Source organism: Lynx canadensis, chromosome B2 (genome assembly GCF_007474595.2).
Source record: "Lynx canadensis isolate LIC74 chromosome B2, mLynCan4.pri.v2, whole genome shotgun sequence".
NCBI lineage: Eukaryota > Metazoa > Chordata > Mammalia > Carnivora > Felidae > Lynx > Lynx canadensis.
The window spans coordinates 54,394,175-54,415,168 of NC_044307.1; the positions used below are offsets into that span (position 1 = coordinate 54,394,175).

Sequence of the window (20,994 nt, forward strand, 5' to 3'; positions counted from 1 at the left end):
ATCTCTCATACTAAGATTTGGTTTAAGTTCCCAAATGATTCTAAAGTGCAGCCAGGACTGCGAACCACCATCCTAAATTTGCCCTGAAGCTAAGGAAAAACAGAGAGAGAGAAGGAGGGAGAACAATTTTGAGATTTTTTAACAGCAATAATGAAAAGTCCAAAAGATAACATGTCAGCACTTTCAAAATTCTGAAGGAAAATTTATTCTGAATCTAGACAGTACCAATTAAGTGTAAGCACATACCAAAAACTTTTCCAGAACACTGAGGTCTCACAAGATTATGTTCCCTGCATCTTTCCTCAGGATACTACTTACAAAGGTAGTTCACCAAAAGAAGGCTGTAAACCAAGGAAAAGGAAGGAATGGAATGCAGCAAACAAGGAACTAACACAGGGGCAGGCAAATGGTATCCCCAGAATGATGGATAAGTGCCCCAGAGATAGAGGGCAACCAATCCAGAATGGATTTCCACAATTCTGTGAGGACAGTAAACAAAAAGACAAAATACTTAATGTATTTGAACGTATTAAGAGAAAATTTTAACAACTGGGGACAATCTGGGGATGGATTTGTGATAAGTCCCTAGAAAACTAAGCAAAGAAGAAAGATAATTATTAACTCCAGAGAACACAGTAAGTTGTACAAGAAAAGAAAAGTCATCATATTTTACTCGGTGCCCTCAGTGTAAATAGCATTTACTAAACAATAATGTGAACACACAACAATGATCTGGACAAAAGAACGACACAACTACACTGGAGGACAGGATTGGGAGTGTGATGTGTCTGATGGCAGAAGAGGGTAGAGTGGGTTAAATGCTCACCCTCCACAGAAAGAATCCAATATACAATGCATAAAACAAAAAAACAATAAGGCAATCTAAAAATCTATTATTTAATGATACAATTCAAATTCCAGAACAGACAAAAGTCTACAGTACTTGCCTCTAGGTGCAAACAATAGTTGGGGTGGTGGGCATAAATGGTTATGGAAGGGACTGCTGGTTCTTGTAATAAGTTTTATAGAACTATTTCACTTTTAAATTACAAGAATGATCCATTTAAAAATGGATCCAATAAAAAATAAGACTAAATTATAAAAAACAAAAGCAGTCTATAAGCAAGGTACATCTTCATCTGTCACAACAAAAATAGAACGTCTATAGACAGCATATTTTTTAAAATAACAATATAAACATTTCATTTGGAGACATGTAAGTAGCCACCAGAAAAACTAAAACATGATTCCAAATGGCATTTAAGGACAAGGGAAGAAAAGGGAAGAACTCCAGAGCTGAAACTATTCATTTTCATTACAAATCCTTCTGTACTGTTTGATTTTGTAACCATGTGCATATATTATCATGTTTAAATAAGGAATGTATTTAAAAACATATTCCAAAAAAAGGGGTTTTTTTAATAGTTTGCTATACTCACTGAAATTAACTTTAAAAGTTAAGTCTGTTGATAACAATTCTAGCTCATTTTTCTAATTGATATATAGTAGTACTCACTGCCCAATTATAAAATCACTTATTTATCCATTATAATATTGACAGGCATTTAGGTTATTTCCAAAGTTTGTCTATTAAAAGCAACAGGATTTTTTTTTAATTTTTTTTTTTTTAGTGTTTATTTATTTTTGAGACAGAGAGAGACAAAGCATGAACGGGGGAGGGTCAGAGAGAGGGAGACACAGAATCTGAAACAGGCTCCAGGCTCTGAGCTGTCAGCAAAGAGCCCGACGCGAGGCTCGAACTCACGGACCGCGAGATCATGACCTGGGCCGAAGTCGGCCACTTAACCAACTGAGCCACCCAGGCGCCCCAAAAGCAACAGGATTTGAAAAAACCTCTTGTACCTACTTGTACACATGTAAGATTTTCATCTGCTCAGTTGTCTTCAGAAATTTTGTCCTGTGTGCCCCCAAAGAATTTTAACTCTTTACACATTTTCTAAAAATTGAACTCCAGACTTCATTCGGATTTCACTAGTTTTTTCATAAAGTCCTCTTTTTGCTCCAGGACCACATCCAGAGTCAAACAATGCATTTTTTTAGTTGTCCCATCTCCCCATCTCAAGGGCTATTTTTCAGTTATACTTGGGAGAAGCTTGTTTAAGGAATGTCAATTGCTACACTTAAGCAAATCATTTTACTGAGACTCTGTTTACTTTGCTGTAAAGTGAAAAAATACCATTACTGAGAAGATCTAATAAAATAATGATACAAAAAGGCCCTTAAAACTTTGTTTTCTATATCAGGAGTATGTATTTGCTCAATATGTATTATTCACAAGCTAGACACGGATCAGAAATGTTCTCCTCTTACAAAATGTTCAGATAAAAATTAAAACCCTCCTGGGGTGCCAGGGTGGCTCAGTTGGTTAAACACCTAATTCAGGTTATGATCTCAGGTCATGATCTCACAGTTCGTGAGTTCAAGCTCAACATCGGGCTCTGCGCTGATGGTGCCCAGCCTACTTGGGATTCTCTCTCCCTCTCTCTCTCTGCCCCTCCCCTACTTGCATGCACGCTCTCACCATCTCTCTAAAAAAATAAATAAATAAACTTAACAAAAAACTAATACCCTCCTTTTCCCCTAGAACATGCAACTTCATCTTTGTAACTACATGGAGAAACCAAAGACTCTTGACGTATTCATAAAGGGTTTCTACATATAAAATTGTTGAAGAACTCTTGGGAAAAAGAATCATAGCGATGAGTGAAAAGAAATGACATGAAACTTACTAAGTGTTCTAATCTTAAGGACATGTCACATAATAAACCTTAAGGGAGAAACTAAAGCTGATTCCTAATTTCGTTTTTTTTTTTTTTTTAATGTCTTTATTTTTGTTTTTGAGAGAGAGCGAGAGAGCAAGCAAGCGAGCACGAGCAGGGGAGGGGCAGAGAGAGAAGGAGACACAGAATCCGAGGCAGGCTGTAGGCTCTGAGCTGTTACACAGAGCCTGACGGAACCAGGGCTCGAACTCACAAATGGCGAGATCATGACCTGAGCCTAAGTCAGATGCTTAACCGACTAAACCACCCAGGCACCCTGCTGATTTCTATTTTCTTAACACTACTCTCAGTTTTACTTATTGTGTTTTCATTAATCTGTTTATATTTTATATTTAAGGAATAATCAGAAGACAGGTTTGAAAACAGCATTCTAAGTACAATGAATCATGACATGAACTCAATTACATTATAATGAGAAATATAAGGATTACATTTCCTGATGTCCATAGACTATGAGCAAAAAGGTTCTTAAATTTATGGATTCAAGTACCATTTGTCTTAAAACTCTTGGGAAAAGATATTTAAATAAATCATTTAAATTTGGTAAGAGGAACAAATTCAGCAAATATCACTTAAACAAAGTAGAGGCATGTAAGATTTTGATAAATATTTTTGTTTGGACTTTAATACCACTAGATTTTTGACAAACTCAGAACATCCTAGTAACACTCAACCACTGAAAAATATACCAAATATTGACTCTCCACTGCTAGCCAGACCCTAAGGACCTCAAGACAAAGACATCTTTTAGGACACACATGAGCTCATGGGAACATACTAACTTATCTCAGATAGCACATTGCTCTACTTTTTAGGAGCAAGACCTTTCCCTTGCTCTACACACATAACACCCATTGATATCCATGGGAGCCTGATGCAGGGAAAGAGCACCATGTGGCCTCTTCTAAAGAAAAAAATTTATGTCTGCTTTTGAATGCTGTTTGCCACCTGGCCTCCAGCCAAGCCAATATAAACATCACCATTCATGGAGTATTGGATATTTCCTTGTCTTCAGTGAATTCCAGACTTTTGAAAAGGTCAAAATTCAATTTGAAAAGAGGAAAATCATTATACTTAGGAAGGTCCAAGGCATAGTAAGAGTATCATACAGTACAATACTGGCAAATGATCCAAAATACTGTAGCTGACATGAAAATCTATGCAATAATAGCTGCCATTTGGGGGTGTTTTTACTATGTGCTAAGCCCTAAGCTAATCACTTTACATACGTCATCTCATTTCATCCTCAAAAACTCCTGTAAGTGGATATTATCCATATTTTGCAGGTAAGAAAAGTAAAACTTAGGTACACTGGCAGAGCAAGGTCATAAAACCCTTGAGCTCTTAAAATACTATGGCATATTTACCATTGACTTTAAAACATGGACAATGACATTAACTATTTGGAAATAGCCTATTCCTTTGGAAATTACTTTTAAAATTCATCCTATAATCTTAGTTGATACCTTGCTTTGCTTTCTAAAGGAGGCTTTTTAAAAATTTCCTCAATCTCTATAATAGCAACACTACTGCTTAAATATACCTTCAGTCTCTTAAGTGTTCAGGAGACTGCAAAATATAATAAAGGATGTATAAGATAGTCTTGGACTGAATCTGAGTGCTACCATCTTTTATTTAAATTCATCACTGCCATTTTCTTTTGATATAATTATCGAATCTCCACCAACCATTTTCCTGACAACCAGAGGCAGAACTCCCTTTCCCATCAGAAAGCTATGAGAAGAGAATCCATCTCATACAGCCCCTAATATGGATCTTACAAGCAGGCAGACCAAGCTGGCCAGCAAGTCCACATTCCTTCTAACACAGCAAGTGCTCAAACATTGTTTAACAGTATTCCAAGATGTCACCCTCCTATTAAAGTTTTAAGACAACTCCCCAGCATGCAGTGCCACAGGAATTTCTGTGGTTCATGGGGAATCTGGACAACACAGATACAATTTCTTTGTAACCGACTCTCCTAAAGTGGGGATCATGGTGTAGGAAACAAGGCAAGGTTTTCCCATCACATGAACACAAAGGGCTGAAGCCAAGGGCCGTGATCCCATTTCACGGAATCTCCTAAAGTCTTGAGTATCTAACACATGACCAAATTCAATCTTCAAGTTATTACAATTGTTTTCTTCAGTGCATGAATCTGAACATCTTTAAATTAGATTTCATTCATGAAATCAAGTTATCAAGACACAGGCTACACTAATATATGTATACTCAGTAATTAAGTAGCAGAACATGCTAAGGGCTCTAATTATTTTTTATCTTAAAGATTAAATGGATGGTAACCAGATATAGATCATCTGTGACTCTGCAATCTGAAGGATTTAGAAAATTTCCAAATTCTCAACATCAGGTTATTGCAATTACTTTCAAATTCAGTTCTGCAAAAATGGGTCATTAAACAACATGAAAAATAAATATTAAAAAAAATACTTTAAGGTAGTTTTGGCCCTAGTTACACAGAAAACAGAGATAAGTGTTTTGGCAGCACTGAAATTTCTCATTAATATGCCAATTTAAAAACAAGATACATGAAATATTGTATTGCTTACTCCAAAAAATTCCCAACATCCTGGGGCTTTAAAATATATTATCAGTGTCTCCTGACAATTAAAATTTGAGAAAGTAAATAAATACTTATTTCCCTGAAACCCACTGCAATAGTACATTTCTCAAGAAACATTAACACGGAAGGCATAGTACCTAATGACCACACTGAAGTAACTCCAGTAAATACATTTTCACAAAGGAGAGGATCATAACTGTATTAAACCAAATACAGACCCTCTACAGATCTTATTAGAGCAAGCCTTTTAATCTAATGATAATAATTATCAGTAGACCCTGACAAATAAAAATACTTTTTCCCCATGCCTGATTCATAACTAGTAGAATAAACAACTTTTGCTACTATATTTTTGCAGGTAAAATTAAATTTTGGTTTCTACCTTAATGTTCTCTATATTCCCGTTTTACTTCTTATCTGTGCACTAATTTTCCCAGCAATATTTAATGTTAATTTTTTTCCAAGTTTTGTGATCCTAAAAATCTTTATGATCTTGGGTTAGGCAAAAACTTCTTAAATAGGACATCAAAATCATGAACCACACAAGAAAAGAAAAAAAAAAAAAAACAGAAAAAGTGGATTTCATCAAAATAAAAAAAGTTTGCTCTTCAAAATGGTCTATGTCATCCCCACTTCCATATACACCATGGCTTTTCCTGTAGCTTTTCTCCGGGGAGAGGGGGAATGCACTAGTCTTCGATCTAGCAAGAATATCCAATCCACTTGGCAACTGCATTCTTTCCACTGGATGTTAATAAACTGACATCCTGGTTTATACATCAGTGTCCTGAGAGTGCATTTACCTGGAACGGGTCAGTCTTCCTGAGTGGAGACAAGGCTGTAGTCTCTACACCTAAAAAACTAAAACCCGGGGCGCCTGAGTGGCTCAGTCGGTTAAGCGTCCGACTTTGGCTTAGGTCACGATCTCACTGTCTGTGAGTTCGAGCCCCGCATCAGGCTCTGTGCTGACTGCTCAGAGCCTGGAGCCTGCTTCGGATTCTGTGTCTCCCTCTCTCTCTGACCCACCCCGGTTCATACTCTGTCTATTTCTGTCTCAAAAATAAATAAACGTTAAAAAAAAATTAAAAAAAAAACAACTAAAACCCAAATCCTGGGCTACAGCAACTTCACCCAAGTAACACCCCAATGACTGCCAAACTACCCATTCAAACCCCAGTAAAGTCTCCTATCTATTTTTTATCTATAATGAACAGTACTTTTGCAAGCTGGTGCTCTAAGAAATCAATTGAAATTTCCTACACTGATTTTTTCCCCCAAAGATACATTTGGCTTCAGTCTACTGAAATGGTTAATTTTAAATACATTTTAAAATTATTATCTTTTTTAATTTTAGAGAGAGCACAAGTGAGAGGGGCAGAGAGAGAATCTCAAGCAGGCTCCACACTCAACGTGGAGCCCAATGCAGGGCTCAATCCCATGACCCTGGGATCATGACCTGAGCTGAAATCAAGAGTTTGAGCCACCCAGGCATCCCAACTCTTTTTTAAATTACTTCACATTTACAGAAAAGTTGCAAAAATAATAAAAGAATTTCTGTATACTCACATTCCCCTAAGTGTTAACATTTTACCATATTTTCTTTGCCTCCTCCTATCTATATCTATACCTATCTACCTAATCTATATCTATATATACACGTGTGTATGTGTGTGTATAAAATTTTTAAACCATTTGAGAGAAAGTTACAGGCATGATTTCCCCATACTCTTAAATACATCAGTGTCAATATCCTAAGAACAAAGATATGTAATAGTTGACTTTGATGCTAAATGCTCCAGCAAGTCTGAGAACAAAAAGAACAAAGAGAAATGAACAGTTTGAAATAAAAACAAAGAAAACCAGAGTCATAAGTTACCAAAATCTGATATAGTTGAGGAAAAAAAAAAAAAACCCTTACAATGCAGGTTTGCCATTATCATGTAGGATAATGGACAAGATAAGTCCATTAATAATGGACAAGTAGGGAAAAAAATGGCCCACCATTTACCTAATATCTTGTGATCATTTCCTAAATTAAATAATGAAATTATACACAACTGCATCTAACCAGCATTTGTTTAACATAGAAAACTATGGACTATGGACTAGTGGTTACGAGAATCAGCATGAAACATCATTCTATTTATTAATGCTACTCTAATTAAGCTCATTTCACATAACTAGTAAAAAAAATATTCTACAGTACATTTTCCCTTAGTATGCTTCATTTGAGAGGTTTAAAAAAAAAAGAACCACTGATATTTTTACAATTAGCAGATGGAGCACAATCTAATAATAGAAACTGGACATTTTCTACCACCTGCTGGTAGTCTGTGTTTATTAGTCAGTGATAAGGATTTCGGTAATTTCTGAATAATGGTTAGTAGGCAAATCTGTTGCATGAGGCCTAACATGAAGCAGATGCCAGACTGCAATGTGGATCCCATGGCGCTGTGTAGCCTTCTCTATTGCCCACCATCCTCTGTGGCTGCCAGTGATGTCAAATCACTCAGCATCTGATGGCAAAGGGAACAGCTGGGAGGCAGGAGTGTGTGAGGACTACCCACGCTATTGGCCCAAATCTCCACACCCTCTCTTGAAAGGCACTAATCCCGCTTTTGCCCCCTAGATTTGCTCCTTTATGCTCTCTTTTAAGCTCCATGATACCATCCCACCCCAAATTCCCTCAATCTCTCCTCCTCCAAGTCAGTCCCATCAGTCACAAGTATTCCTGGAATGGGGCTGGCCTCAGGGAACAAACCTCAACTGCCCCTCCCAGAGTGAAGCATAACTTCTGGATGGCTCCATGCATCTTTTCCCATGGAGGTCTGAGGGTGCAGTCTGAAAGGAGTCTAGGGATCTTTCAATTCTATATTAAACAAACCTGTTGCACAACCTAGCCATTTGGGTGGTAGCATAAATTAAATTTTAAAATATTGCCCCCCTTTAATTAATTTATTATGTAATAAAACATCAGAAACCCAACAAACTAGAGCTTCCAGTATACTATCTTCATAGCTCTACTTGAAAGAAAAATTGCAGGGGTGCCTGGGTGGCTCAGTCAGTTAAGCATCCGACTTCGGCTCAGGTGATGATCTCACGGTTTGTGATTTCAGGTCCCGTGTCGGGCTCTGTGCTGACAGCTCAGAGCCTGGAGCCTGCTTCGGATTCTGTGTCTCCCTCTCTCTCTGCCCCTCTCCCACTCGCACTCTGTCTCTCTCTCCCAAAAGTAAACATTAAAAATTTTTAAAAGAAAGAAAGAAAGAAAAAATGCAAATAATTAAAATATAAACTGACTGTTGGTTGGTGTTAGCACACAGTTAACACAACCTCCCATCTTCCACTTGGACAGCTGGTAAAATCACAGTAAATGTTCCCAGTGCTGACTCACTCAGTGGCAGATTCTGAAAGCCTCAGTTAGGTCTACCACCCTGAACTAACACTAGAAAAGAGATTTTAGATAGACTTTCAATTCCAAGACTTTAACTTTTAAAAATCTTTTTTCCAGGGGCACCTGGATGGCTCAGTCGGGTAAGTGTCTGACTTCGGCTCAGGTCATGATCTCACAGTTCAAGAGTTCTAGCCCCACATCAAGCTCTGTGCTGACAGCTCTGTGGAGCCTGCTTCAGATTCTGTGTCTCCCTCTCCCCTGCTCACACTCTGTCTCTCTTTCTCTCTCAAAAATAAATTTAAAAAAATTTTTTTAATTTTTAAAATCTTTTTTTTGCTTCCTTTTCACATAACAAATTTCATGAACCATTAAATTTTGCAATTTTTAAGGAATTTGAAATATACCATTTTTATTTATCAATATTAATTTACTTTTGTATGTGTGTCTCCCAGTTGTACTTAATGTTAGGTTGAAAAAAATAAAAGAATGACAACTATATATTCAGTAAACAGCTAAAATGTGTATGTCTGCTAAAAACATATGTAATATTAACATCATATTTCTATGCAACATGATTTTGCCCACCAGACACTGTGGCATCTTATTAATAACAGATTATAATGCCAGTTATTCATAATTATGCAACTCTAAACATCCTAATTTGCATTCAGCGATGGGTAAATGTTTGTGTGGTCTATGTAAAAAATTATTTTCCTATCTTTTAAGAACCTAATCATTTGTAATCCCCGTTCAGAAATATATGATCATTGCATATAATGTTAAAGCAGGAAAGAACATTAAAAGTAACTTAGTACAGGGGCAGCACCTGAATGGCTCAGTCAGTTAAGTGCCAGACTTCAGCTCAGGTCATGATCTCATGGTCGGTGAGTTCAAGCCTCGTGCCAGGCTCTGTGCTGACAGCTCAGAGCCTGCTTCAGATTCTGTGTCTCCCTCTCTCTCGGCCCCCCACCTCCACCCCATCCCCTCCCCATGCTCACACTCTCTCTCTCCTTCAAAAATAAGTAAACATTAAAAAAATTTTTTTAAATAAAAACAAAAGTAACAAGAAAATCCACTCACCAGATATGCTAAACTACTACCACAATAACAACAACAACAAAAAGTTAAGAGATTTACCCAAGGTCTTACAGTGAAGAAATAGCCATTTCAGGTCAACTCCAAGTACTTCCTGACCCCACGTTTCATTCCTACTGCTACATCATATTGTCTTCATTAAAAAGTATAAGGACACAGGCCCCCCTCAGGCTGGAAAGCCTCAGCTTTACAAGGGACCCTGTCCAGACTTCCCCTGCAGCTGCTGGGGGCAGCGCTGTCATCGTGGGGGAAAGCCCCAACCTGGGGGATAAGCAGGAAGTATTAGGCCCCTGGTGGGGTATAAAACAGGAAGCCAAATCTTAGCTGACCCAAGGGAGGGATCCAGAGAAAAGCCAGCTCTTCTCCCCATGCTATATCCAGCTGTTTGATTTTTCTGAAAGGAACTAGGAGATGTACTCTTCCCACAGAAACCACAGGATGTTGTAAAACCAAAAGACACCTTGGCTTCCTAGAGTATCAATTAAGGAAACATGCTATGTGGTACTGAAACCCTATCTAAAAAGAAACTTTGAAACAAATCCATTTGTTAATTAGATACTGACTGTTGTTCATTTTAAATGGGGGGGGAGGGGTGTTCTACAAGCTGATAATGAAACTGTGTGTCAACTTCATTTTCCCTTTTGCCAGGTAAACACAGTAAGTGACCTGATCTTTCTCCTTTTGGACAAGTCAGAATCTGAGATGTCAATGTCAAGGCTGTGCTGAAAACAGAAGAAAACATTCACTTGTCTACAAATGGATGCAATGAGGAACATGAACTCCTGGGTAAGCAAACAACAAACATGCTGCACTGCTTAATGATTATGGCAAATGACTGAAGTCTAACAAAAATTCTCAGCAGATGTGGGAGACATATCTTTTTAACAGTTTATTTAATTTTAAATTAGGCTTTTCAACTGCTTGTTTGAAACTATTTCTAGTCTTTTAAAAATTTACTTTTTTAATGTTTTACCTGCTTAAGAAAAAGATCATAACTAATCCTAATTAAGATGAGAATTTACCAATAAGCCTAATTAAATTTTTTTCAGAAAAAAAGTCTAAAAAGTAGAAGAAAATATAAACTTGAAACATAAACTGTATTCCACAAAAGGAGAAAATATACTGAGGTAGGCCCTATAAAACGCAAAATTTTTCAAAGGGCAAATCTAAACTAATATCTACTTGCCAAAAAACAACTTTTAATATTCTAAAACATTTATGCTAAATAAAGTGGATTAATGTTTTAAATATGACAAATTATCAAAAACTCAAATTCTGCCTTTAACAGTGAATTGAATCACATGTTTATCTTCAAACCTGAGAATAACAGATATTTACACAACCCTTGCTATAACTATACTCATTCAAGCCACTCATTTAAGAAACAAATATTTTTAAAATTCTGTTTTAATATATTTAATTCTTATGCTACTTAATATATTTGCCTAAATGAACTATAAATACTAAAAAAATTCCAGTTCTTTTATCCTCTATCAACCAATCTTTTACCAGATTACAAGTAGAATAAATGAAATAAGTATCTTTCACTACTCATTTTTAAAAACTACTGAACCTAGAGGAACCTGGGTGGCTCAGTTGGTTAAGCATCCAACTCTGGATTTCAAGTCATGATCTCACGGTTTGTGAGTTCCCGCCCCGCATCAACTCTGTGCTGACAGCACAGAACCTGCTTGTGATTCTCTCTCTCCCTCTCTCTCTGCCACTCCCCCCTCCTCTCTCTCTCAAAATAAAAATAAACTTAAAAAAAAATCACTGAGCATAAACATGCTTTTTGTATCAATTCAAAATAAGTTGACTCCCAAAGAGAAAATGATTTAAGAATATGAATGCAATAACTGCGATGGTACCAACACACAAATGAAATTACTAATTATTATGTATTATACAAATGAATAGGTTTATATAGGGAGAGTATGCTTCTATAGGACTTCATTTTTAAAGTATAACGTTCAAGTATGTGAAAAATGAGCAAAGAAAATAAGCTATTTTATTTTTACTATTACACAAGGTTTTTCTATATCAAATATGATGTTGTGTCTCACTAAAAAAATAAAAAGCAAAAAGCACTCTTTGATCAAAATCCTTCCACAAATCGAAGGATTGAGAGAATGACAGAATGCTTCTATTTGGGGATGTCAGTGAATTAAAAATCAGCAGAGACCATCCTGGTGACAGAAATAGCACCTGCTGCTAACAGTCCTTCAGAGCAGGATTTGACCTCCTATTAAGTCTATGACAGACCAAAGAAAACACTTAATTGAAGCCTATCTCTTCAACCCTGTTTGCAACACAGCAGTTTTCTCCAACAACATTTGTCACAACAATAGTTACAGCTGTGCTTTCAGAGAAAGAAAACCTAATTGCACTGTACAATAGAAATATCAAAAAATTCTCTTAAGACATTTGCCAGCTGAGGAGAGGACTGGACTCCAAAGCTGATTCTAGAAATATATTTCGGTCAAGGTGTCTCATGATATTTTAGAAGTATAATTGCTCAATCAAAATATTATTGAACAAAAATAGTCAGAGGCAAAGCACATGCTAAAGGGTTTTACTATTTGTTCACTGGTACATTCACCATGTACATTGCAAAGATGATCTGAAGTTACTTGTAAGATTACAGCCAGATACCATAAATGAGAAATGGGACTGTGGTAAAGACAGCGTAGTGCAGGTGGGAGATGACGAGTACAGACTCCATAGGCAAAGAGCCTGCACTGGAATCACAGCCCTGCTGCTCACTACAATTCCTGTGTCATCTTGGGTAAGTCACTTACCCTCTCTGTGCACCCATCTCCTCGTCTGTAAAATGAGCTCCTGGGGCCGTTATGCGGATTAACTTAACATACATAAAGCATTTACAACAGTACCTGGCCAGTAAAGAATTGCGTAGAAATGCTGGCGTAAAAGGGAGAGGTGGGGAGGAGAATAAGGTAGAATAGAAAATGTATCCACAAATAAGGCCAATGCACACAGCCCCTTATAACATATATGACTTGTTTTCATCTTAGCCATAGTTTTACCCATTACACCAAGGTATAAAAATTCAAAGCTAAAATTGGTGTGTTTAATACTCATTACATTTTTACAGGACAAGACATCTTTAGTAGATGGTGTCTATGCTGGCCAAATTAATTAAGCACGGTATTTACCCAGCATGAGTTTGCCAAAGAAGTTTGACCAATTCAGGAAATTTTTATAGCACAGTGGAAGTGTTCCACTTTGAGAACTGGGTGAAAGGTCTGTGCATGTGCCTTTAAAAACGATCACCACAAAGGGGAGAAGATACCTCTGAAGCCTAAATCCCAGCACCTCTGCTCTCCCAAATTTGGAGCTTGAGGCCATTTCAGAGGACAACAGGAGTGCAAATGAGGTTAAACTAAACAGCTAATCCTGAAAGTTAATTATAAAATATTGTAAACATCTGATTTCCCACTTTTTCCAATTTAAACACTTCAACCAATGATGGCCCAAATAGTATTTTCAATTATATTTCAATAAAAAAAACTCTGCAAAATTATATAAAATGTAGTATAATCTACTCTTACAAATATCTGCTAAATCTAGATAGATACGGACTTTTAGGCCACAGTGATTATTCCACATAATTTAGGTATTTGATAATAAAACAGTGGAAGTTTATGGCCACATTCCCCAGCTATGAACAAAGTTAAGACTGAATAATTTATTTAACTTTCCTTTCTTCCTCTGCTTTACATAAGAACTTAGGGGTTTCTAACAATAAAATGTCTATACAAGGAATCCCTGCGTTTTGACCAAAGGACAACTTTAAGGTAGGAAAATAAATAACACAAAGGAATATGCCCCAATCTCATTAACGTCACAGTCCCACCCCTCTCTCCCTGACTGCTGGCTTAGCTCCAGTTTTATACCCCTATTTAATGAATTCGGTTCCATAGCATGAGATGAACCCAAAGTCACAGGGTGTAAGGTGTTAATGAACTGACAAAAATTTACAAACCTTGGGAAACTGCTTACCTGGTATTTTTCAGCTTCCTGTAAAAATCAACCTAATGCAAAAAGTCATTTGATACTCCCTCAGAAGAACAGGGAGACCTGTGTTTCTACAGCTCCTTTATTATACATGTCCCACTTTCAAGGAGAGGAGGCTGCACCATTTATAGACTCAGGCAAGTACACAGAGTTAGCCAGGCACCCAAGAGCTATGGCATGTGTAAGGAAACTTATCTTCGTCCCTCAAGTATTATTACAGGCCTATGGTTCAACTGCATAGCAATAGCACTCTACTGTAATTGCTCTGCTTGTTCATTATAAGCATCCTGGCAGATTATTAACAGACCTTATCTATGAAAAAAACAGTACGAAAGGAATCCCCTATTCTCTTGCAGGGCTGTGGTGGTGACAGTAAGCAGGAAACACTCAATGAGGCTCAAACGTCCAAGCCTGATCAATCTATGCCTCCCTTAATTTCAAATTTCATATATTTTAAGTAGAAAGAGAAACTGGTTTTTTTTTAAGTTTATTTATTTATTTTTGAGGGGTGGGAGACAGGCAGATAGAGAACGGGAGAGAGAATCCCAAGCAGGCTCCACACTGTTAGCGCAGAGCCCAAGGCAGGGCTGGATCCATGAACCATGAGATCATGACCTGAGCTGAAATCAAGAGCTGGACGCTTAACCGACTGAGCCACCCAAGGCACCCAAGAACCTTTTTAAGGTTTATTCATTTTGGGGAGACAGAAAGGGCGGGGGGGCAGACAGAGGGAGACACAGAATCCGAAGCAGGCTCCAACCTGTCAGCACAGACTCTGACTCAGGGCTCGAACTCAAGAACCATTAGATCATGATCTGAGTTGAAGTCGGACACTGAACGGACTGAGCCACCCAGGCGCTCTGGAAGCTGTTGTAACCAGACACTTCTTTTTTGCTTTTTATATATACTCTCCAAGGTCTTTACACTATATATACAGTGTAGCTTGTCAGAAATAATGTTCATATAAAATTTTTTTAATTCTGTCCTACCAAGATCTTTGTGGTCTCTGCTTACTTCTAATTCCACACTGTTCTAAAAACCAAGTACAAATTCAGCCTTGTGAGATCCTGTGCAGAGAACTCATCACCAAGCAATGTCTGGACTTCTGACCCATGGAAATTGAGACAAAAAATGGGTGTTGTTTTAAGCCACTTGAAAAAAAAAAAAGGAATAGATACTGAAAAACAAGGAGAAAACAAAAGAAGAAGAAGAAGAAGCAGCAGCAGCAGCCGCCGCCGCCTAAAAAGTACTTATAAGAAAATTTCAAAGAGGACTATTACTTTTCACTTTGGCATCTCCCTTTCTAAAGATACTTCTCTTCAGGTAACCTTACTGATCTAATCATTTCCTTGGATGAAGAATTTATTTTTAAAGGCAACTTCACAGTTTAAACCAACTGAGAAAACAGCATAGCCTTTCCAAGTGAATCTAAGGGACATTTGATTTGATTTTATTTTTCTTTTCAGAAGAAAACAGATTATATTGTTTATATTGCAGGTTGGATATCTGAAAAACAATTTGAGAAAATGAGACTTTTGATGAAGTACTGTGAGATAAACATTCGGTTTTATTTTTTTTTCAATAGCAATAGTATTTTATTACTAACCTCTATGGCAAGAAATGAAGTCATATTTCCTTTGACTATTTGCCCCCATTCTTACTCAAAACAGCATAATACAAATTAGCCAAACTTATCATATTTTATTTTTTATTAAATATTTTTGTGTTAAAGGTAATCATGATGATTTTTCTTTTTTTCTTTTTTTTTCCAACGTTTATTTATTTTTGGGACAGAGAGAGACAGAGCATGAACGGGGGAGGGGCAGAGAGAGAGGGAGACACAGAATCGGAAACAGGCTCCAGGCTCTGAGCCATCAGCCCAGAGCCCGACGCGGGGCTCGAACTCACGGACCGCGAGATCGTGACCTGGCTGAAGTCGGACGCTTAACCGACTGCGCCACCCAGGCGCCCCGATGATTTTTCTAAAGGTTAGTGGACATCACCTCTGGTCTCCATTATGATCAACTAATATAGGAAAAGTTATGCTATCTGGTATTTTACCAGAAACTTCTAAAACTTTCTGTGGCAGGCAGAATAAAAGTCCCCCAATAATACCCACATCTTAATCTTGCAGAACCTGCAAATACATTACTTTACATGGCAAAAGGGACAGTGCCACTGTGATTCAGTTAAGGATCCTAAGGTAAAGAGACTATCCTGGATCATCCAGCTAGGTCCAATATAATCACAAGAGTCTTCGTAAGAAGAAAGCAGGAAGATCAGAGTAAGAGAAGATGTGACAAAGAAACAGAAGTGTAAGTGATGTGGCCACGAGCCACAGAATGAGGGCACTTTCTAGAAGCCAGAAAAGGCAAGGAAACAGATTCTCTCCCCTACAACATCTAGAAGAATAGTTTTGCTGACAGTCTGATTTTAACCTCTAAGACCTATTTTGGACTTCTGACCTCTAGAACTGTAGGATACCAAATCTGTATTATTTAAGCTAGTACATTTGTGGTGATATATTATAGAGCAGAAGGAAGCTAATACAACTTCCTTCCAGGGCAAATTGTCATTTTTCTTTTTTTAATAACAAGAATCATGCTATTATGAAAGGAAGGGCCAGAGGAAGGAAAGAGGAGGAGAGCAAGGTTTCTGCCTCCTAAAGGTTCAGCAAAGGACACATTAACATGAATGTTTTTATCTTTTAACGTATCATTCTGTGGCACCACGAGAAGTCACAAGACAAACCAAATGGGGCAAGAGTCATTAAGCTTTTCAATATTAAATACCCTTTTTACTTCAGCTTGTGCCCCACCCTTCATGAGTCCCATGAAGAGAGTGTCATCTCCCAAATGAACTACATTTAACAAATAATTTTCCTTTTTAATTTGATATACTGTACTGTCAAGCAGATATGGTGATCAACCTAAAAACTCAGAGTAAATTAATATAACTCTGCCAAAAACAAAGCAACCTGATAATCTGGCCAACCTTATTTGGGATGTTTCTGGAATACAGAGAAGGGTCCTAATCCCAAGGGTTTCAAGTACTCTGATGTATAACCACCTACACAGAGCAATATCACCACCTTTTAGTGAATTGCACATTTTCTAAAGGAACCAGTTCTCCACCACCTCCCCCAATCTTTTTCCAGCTGCTGAATAAAAGAAAGCTTTTACTTTAATGATAATACATGTACACACTTAGCATTGGATCTGACCCTGGGTCATCATCCAATTAATATTTGTCTCTTTTCCTCTTCTACTCCCCCCTTATTGCCTTTTCCATCTTCAGAATGATATACTACAGCAAATCCTGGATGACATGTATATCAACACAACAAAAACATTTCGTTCAAACCAATTCAGAAGTCTCACATTCCTAATCTCCAGAATTCATCTGTCAGCACCAAAAACGTTATTCTGATATGCTTCATCATTCCTGAAAATAATTCACAACATCCACCAGAAGTACAAGTGAGCTCTGAAATGGCCAAAACAACATTGACCAGAGAGAAGGAAGAGATGGACAACTGGGGAAAACCGCAGAGTGAAGCATTAGTCACTTAACCGTCCAGGGGAGACTGTACATTCGTCAAAAAGGTCTTCAGAAAAACAGCTCAATGAAGTAACACATTACTACTTCTAACTTAAAGGTTCTAGGAATTATACAGCAATTTCTTATAATTCCACTATGTCTCATAAATTTAGGAGTATAAGTTTTACTTACTGAAATTATATAAGACAGCATATATTGATTCTTAATTATAATTAAGGAAAAAATAACTTATTGGGCCTCTTCACCCTTATTTGAACTTAGGGTTTTGTAATAATGTCTCTAACAATATAATCAGAAGTGCCTTTTTAAAAAATGTCAATTCTTTAAGGCAACATTAGGAAACAGCTTTATATATGCAAAAGGTCAAGAAATCTTTATATGTGCTTCATTAAGACATGTCAAAAATTAACAGGTGCTAAAATAGTATTTATGGAGCCCCGCTGTGTGTCAGGCACTCTGCAAGGGTTGGGTTACTATTGTGATGAACAAAATAGATACTGTCCTTGCCTTCAATGTTTACAAGCCATTGTTAGTCTTTATGAACTGCCTATTGAAGTCTCTGGTCTGTTTTTCTGCTGAAAAGAGTATCTCTTTTCTTGTTGATTTAAATAAACATATTTATTTATATAAACATACCATATAGTAAGGATAGTAGTACTTTGTCATAAATAAAAATGCAAATAAAATCTAAGCAATTAAACAAGTCAAAAGATAATTCTGAAGCATGAGTAATTTACTTAAAATTTATCATACCTACTACTGCCTCACATTCAAGAATATCTTTACACTTGGGGCACCTGAGTGGCTCAGTCAGGTAAGCATCCAACTCTTGGTTTCAGCTCAGGTCATGATCTCCCAGTTCGTGAGTCTGCACCCCACATGGGCCTCCACACTGACAGTGCAGAGCCTGCTTGGGATTTCCTCTCACCCCCGCTGGTTCATGCACTCTGTCTCTCAAGATAAATAAAACTTAAAAAAAAAAAAAAAAGAGTATCTTTATTCTCAAGAGATAGTTTGCAAGATGGTTAAGAGCACAGGCTTTTGAGACAGGTGGCCTAGTTTTAAATCCCAGCTCTGCCACTTTTGCCAACTTCTATTTGGGCATGTTATTTGACCTCTATCTGCCTCAACTTTACTGCAAAATGGAGATAATTCAAGCACCTAATTCATATGCTTACTTTGAGGCTGATGTAATGCACAAAAAACACTTAGACTATGCCCAGCAGATATGTGCTCACTAAGTATTACCTATTTTCAGTAGTATGTTAGTGCCAACTCATAACAGCTTGAGTGAGAGCTGACTGTTGAATTTTCAGGATTTTGTTAGCCAATTTTTAAATATAGACTTCATTAAAAATTAAATTACATAAAGCTACACTTAAACTACATTTGAATAAACTACATTAACAAAAATAAATTAAAAAATAATAAATATTCAAAACTCATCACTAATTGACTACATGTTACTATTATCTATGATCTTGCACTCATTTGCATCTATTGCATCCACCATACGTAGCGTGTTACCGCGCAGCTCTTTTCAATCTGTGGTGTCACTGGGGGCAGTCAGTGGTGTCAACTAGGTAGCTTGAAATCGACCACGGTCAAAGTATTTATACTATAGAAAAGAGCAAATGCTATAAATCAAGTCTTTTTTTTTAACTGGTTGTCAAATATTTATCAGTACACCACTGCCTGTTATTCGAGCGATTATTATAGTAAGTCATCTTTAATTTCTTTTTCACAGGAAAAAAAAGGGTGACAAATCAAAATGTTAGTTATCAGTAGTCTATTTCTTATCCCTGTTGGTACTATGTATGCAAACTTGATTGCCAAGCTCAGGTTCCTTTTCAAAACTGTGTCCCTAAAGGACCACATACCTTTGTCTCTAACTGCACCAGACAGGGGCCTCGCTTTTTCTGTCTACCAAAGCAAGAGAGATTCAGTATTCTTTAAAAATAACAAGTCTAATCTGCCATGATTCACTATGAAGGCCACCTTAAGGAGATAAAAGTTAAGTGCCAAACTGTCATCAGATATAGTCCACACATCTCTTAAAATTGTTTTGACCTTCTGACATTACTTAGCAACTCAAGTCAATATCAACAAGCCCACAGTCAGTCTAACTGAAACACAAATATTAACTTTCAAACTAACAGTCAAGTACTCAACTGCCCATTGCATGTCATATGTTAGGCCCTAATGCGATAAATACACACATAATGTGTTCAAAGAGACCAACTAAATGTTTCGAGTTATGTTAAAAGTGTGGCAATGTTTACAGAATGGAGCTTGCCAAGGAAACAGGTTGGCTGGGCCCTTGAGACTTACCCTACTTGGTCAGGACCAGAGAGAAGGGGAAGTACAGCACATGCATCTATCTGGGTGCTTAAGTAGCACAATGACTCTCTCAGGGCAGCTTGATTAAGTAGAGAAAGCATTAATCTAGAAATCAGAATATCTGGGCTCCAGTTCCAACTCTGGTGCTAACTAGTTCTATGAGCTTAATATTTCTGAGCTTAATTCTCAGACATAAAATGCAAGAGCTAAATTACACAATCTTGGCTCTATGATTCTGATCTACTGTTCTGAATAAATGTGCTGTCACTATTAAAGAATCTTTCCTCTCTGCCTGGCCTACTATGGTAACATAGTTTTATTAAGCTGACTCAAATTTAAATACCACATAAACAGAAACATTTACATTTAATGTGAAAATATAGAAATGTTATGTATCCCATCTTAATTTTCCAGCTACCAACTTTTACATTTTTAGGGTTATACCAACACAAAGGCAAATGCATGAACAAAGACCATACTTTTTTCCTTTCTGTACCCTTCACAAAGCTGAGTTCCAGAACTTCCATCAAACAGAAAGAACTTAATAAACATGGATAAATTTTATATAAAAGACCTTGAAGATTTAAGTCTACATTTCTATAGTCTATCTAATTATAATTTTTAAAAATCAATACAAAATTTAAATGCACATGAGCCTTAAAGAGAAAGGGAGGACCTTCGACTTCTGAGCATCATAAAGTAACAGGGGCTGGATTTACTTTTCCACTTTACAAAACTATTTTTGCCTTTAAAAAGAGAGATAAGGGGCACCTGGGTGGCTCGGTCAGTTAAGCGCCCAACTTCAGCTCAGGTCATGATCTCATGGTCCATGAGTTTGAGCCCCGCGTCAGGCTCTGTGCTGACAGCTCGGAGCCTGGAGCCTGCTTCAGATTGTGTGTGTCCCTCTCTCTCTGCCCCTCCCCTGCTCATGCTCTGTCTCTCTCTCAAAAATAAACAAACATTAAAAAAAAAAATTAAAAAGAGAGATAAAATTTATGAAACCACAACTTTTGAACATTAGGCAGTGGGCAGAACAGATGACAATGATCTTTGAGAAAGGGGAAACAAAACAAGGTGAGCCCTGCTATCACCCCAGCTTACTGCCTGGATGAGTTCCCAGGCTACAGTGTGTGTGTGTGTGTGTGTGTGTGTGTGTGTATGGGGGGGGGGGGGGACAGCTAGAGATG

General features: G+C 37.3%; 1 protein-coding gene across 10 annotated transcripts in view; it reads right to left on the reverse strand.

The window, feature by feature from the left end:
* Positions 1–20,994, reverse strand: part of DST (dystonin) — a 494,969-nt gene that overhangs the window by 325,958 nt on the left and 148,017 nt on the right. The gene's annotated exons all lie outside the window — the stretch shown is intronic.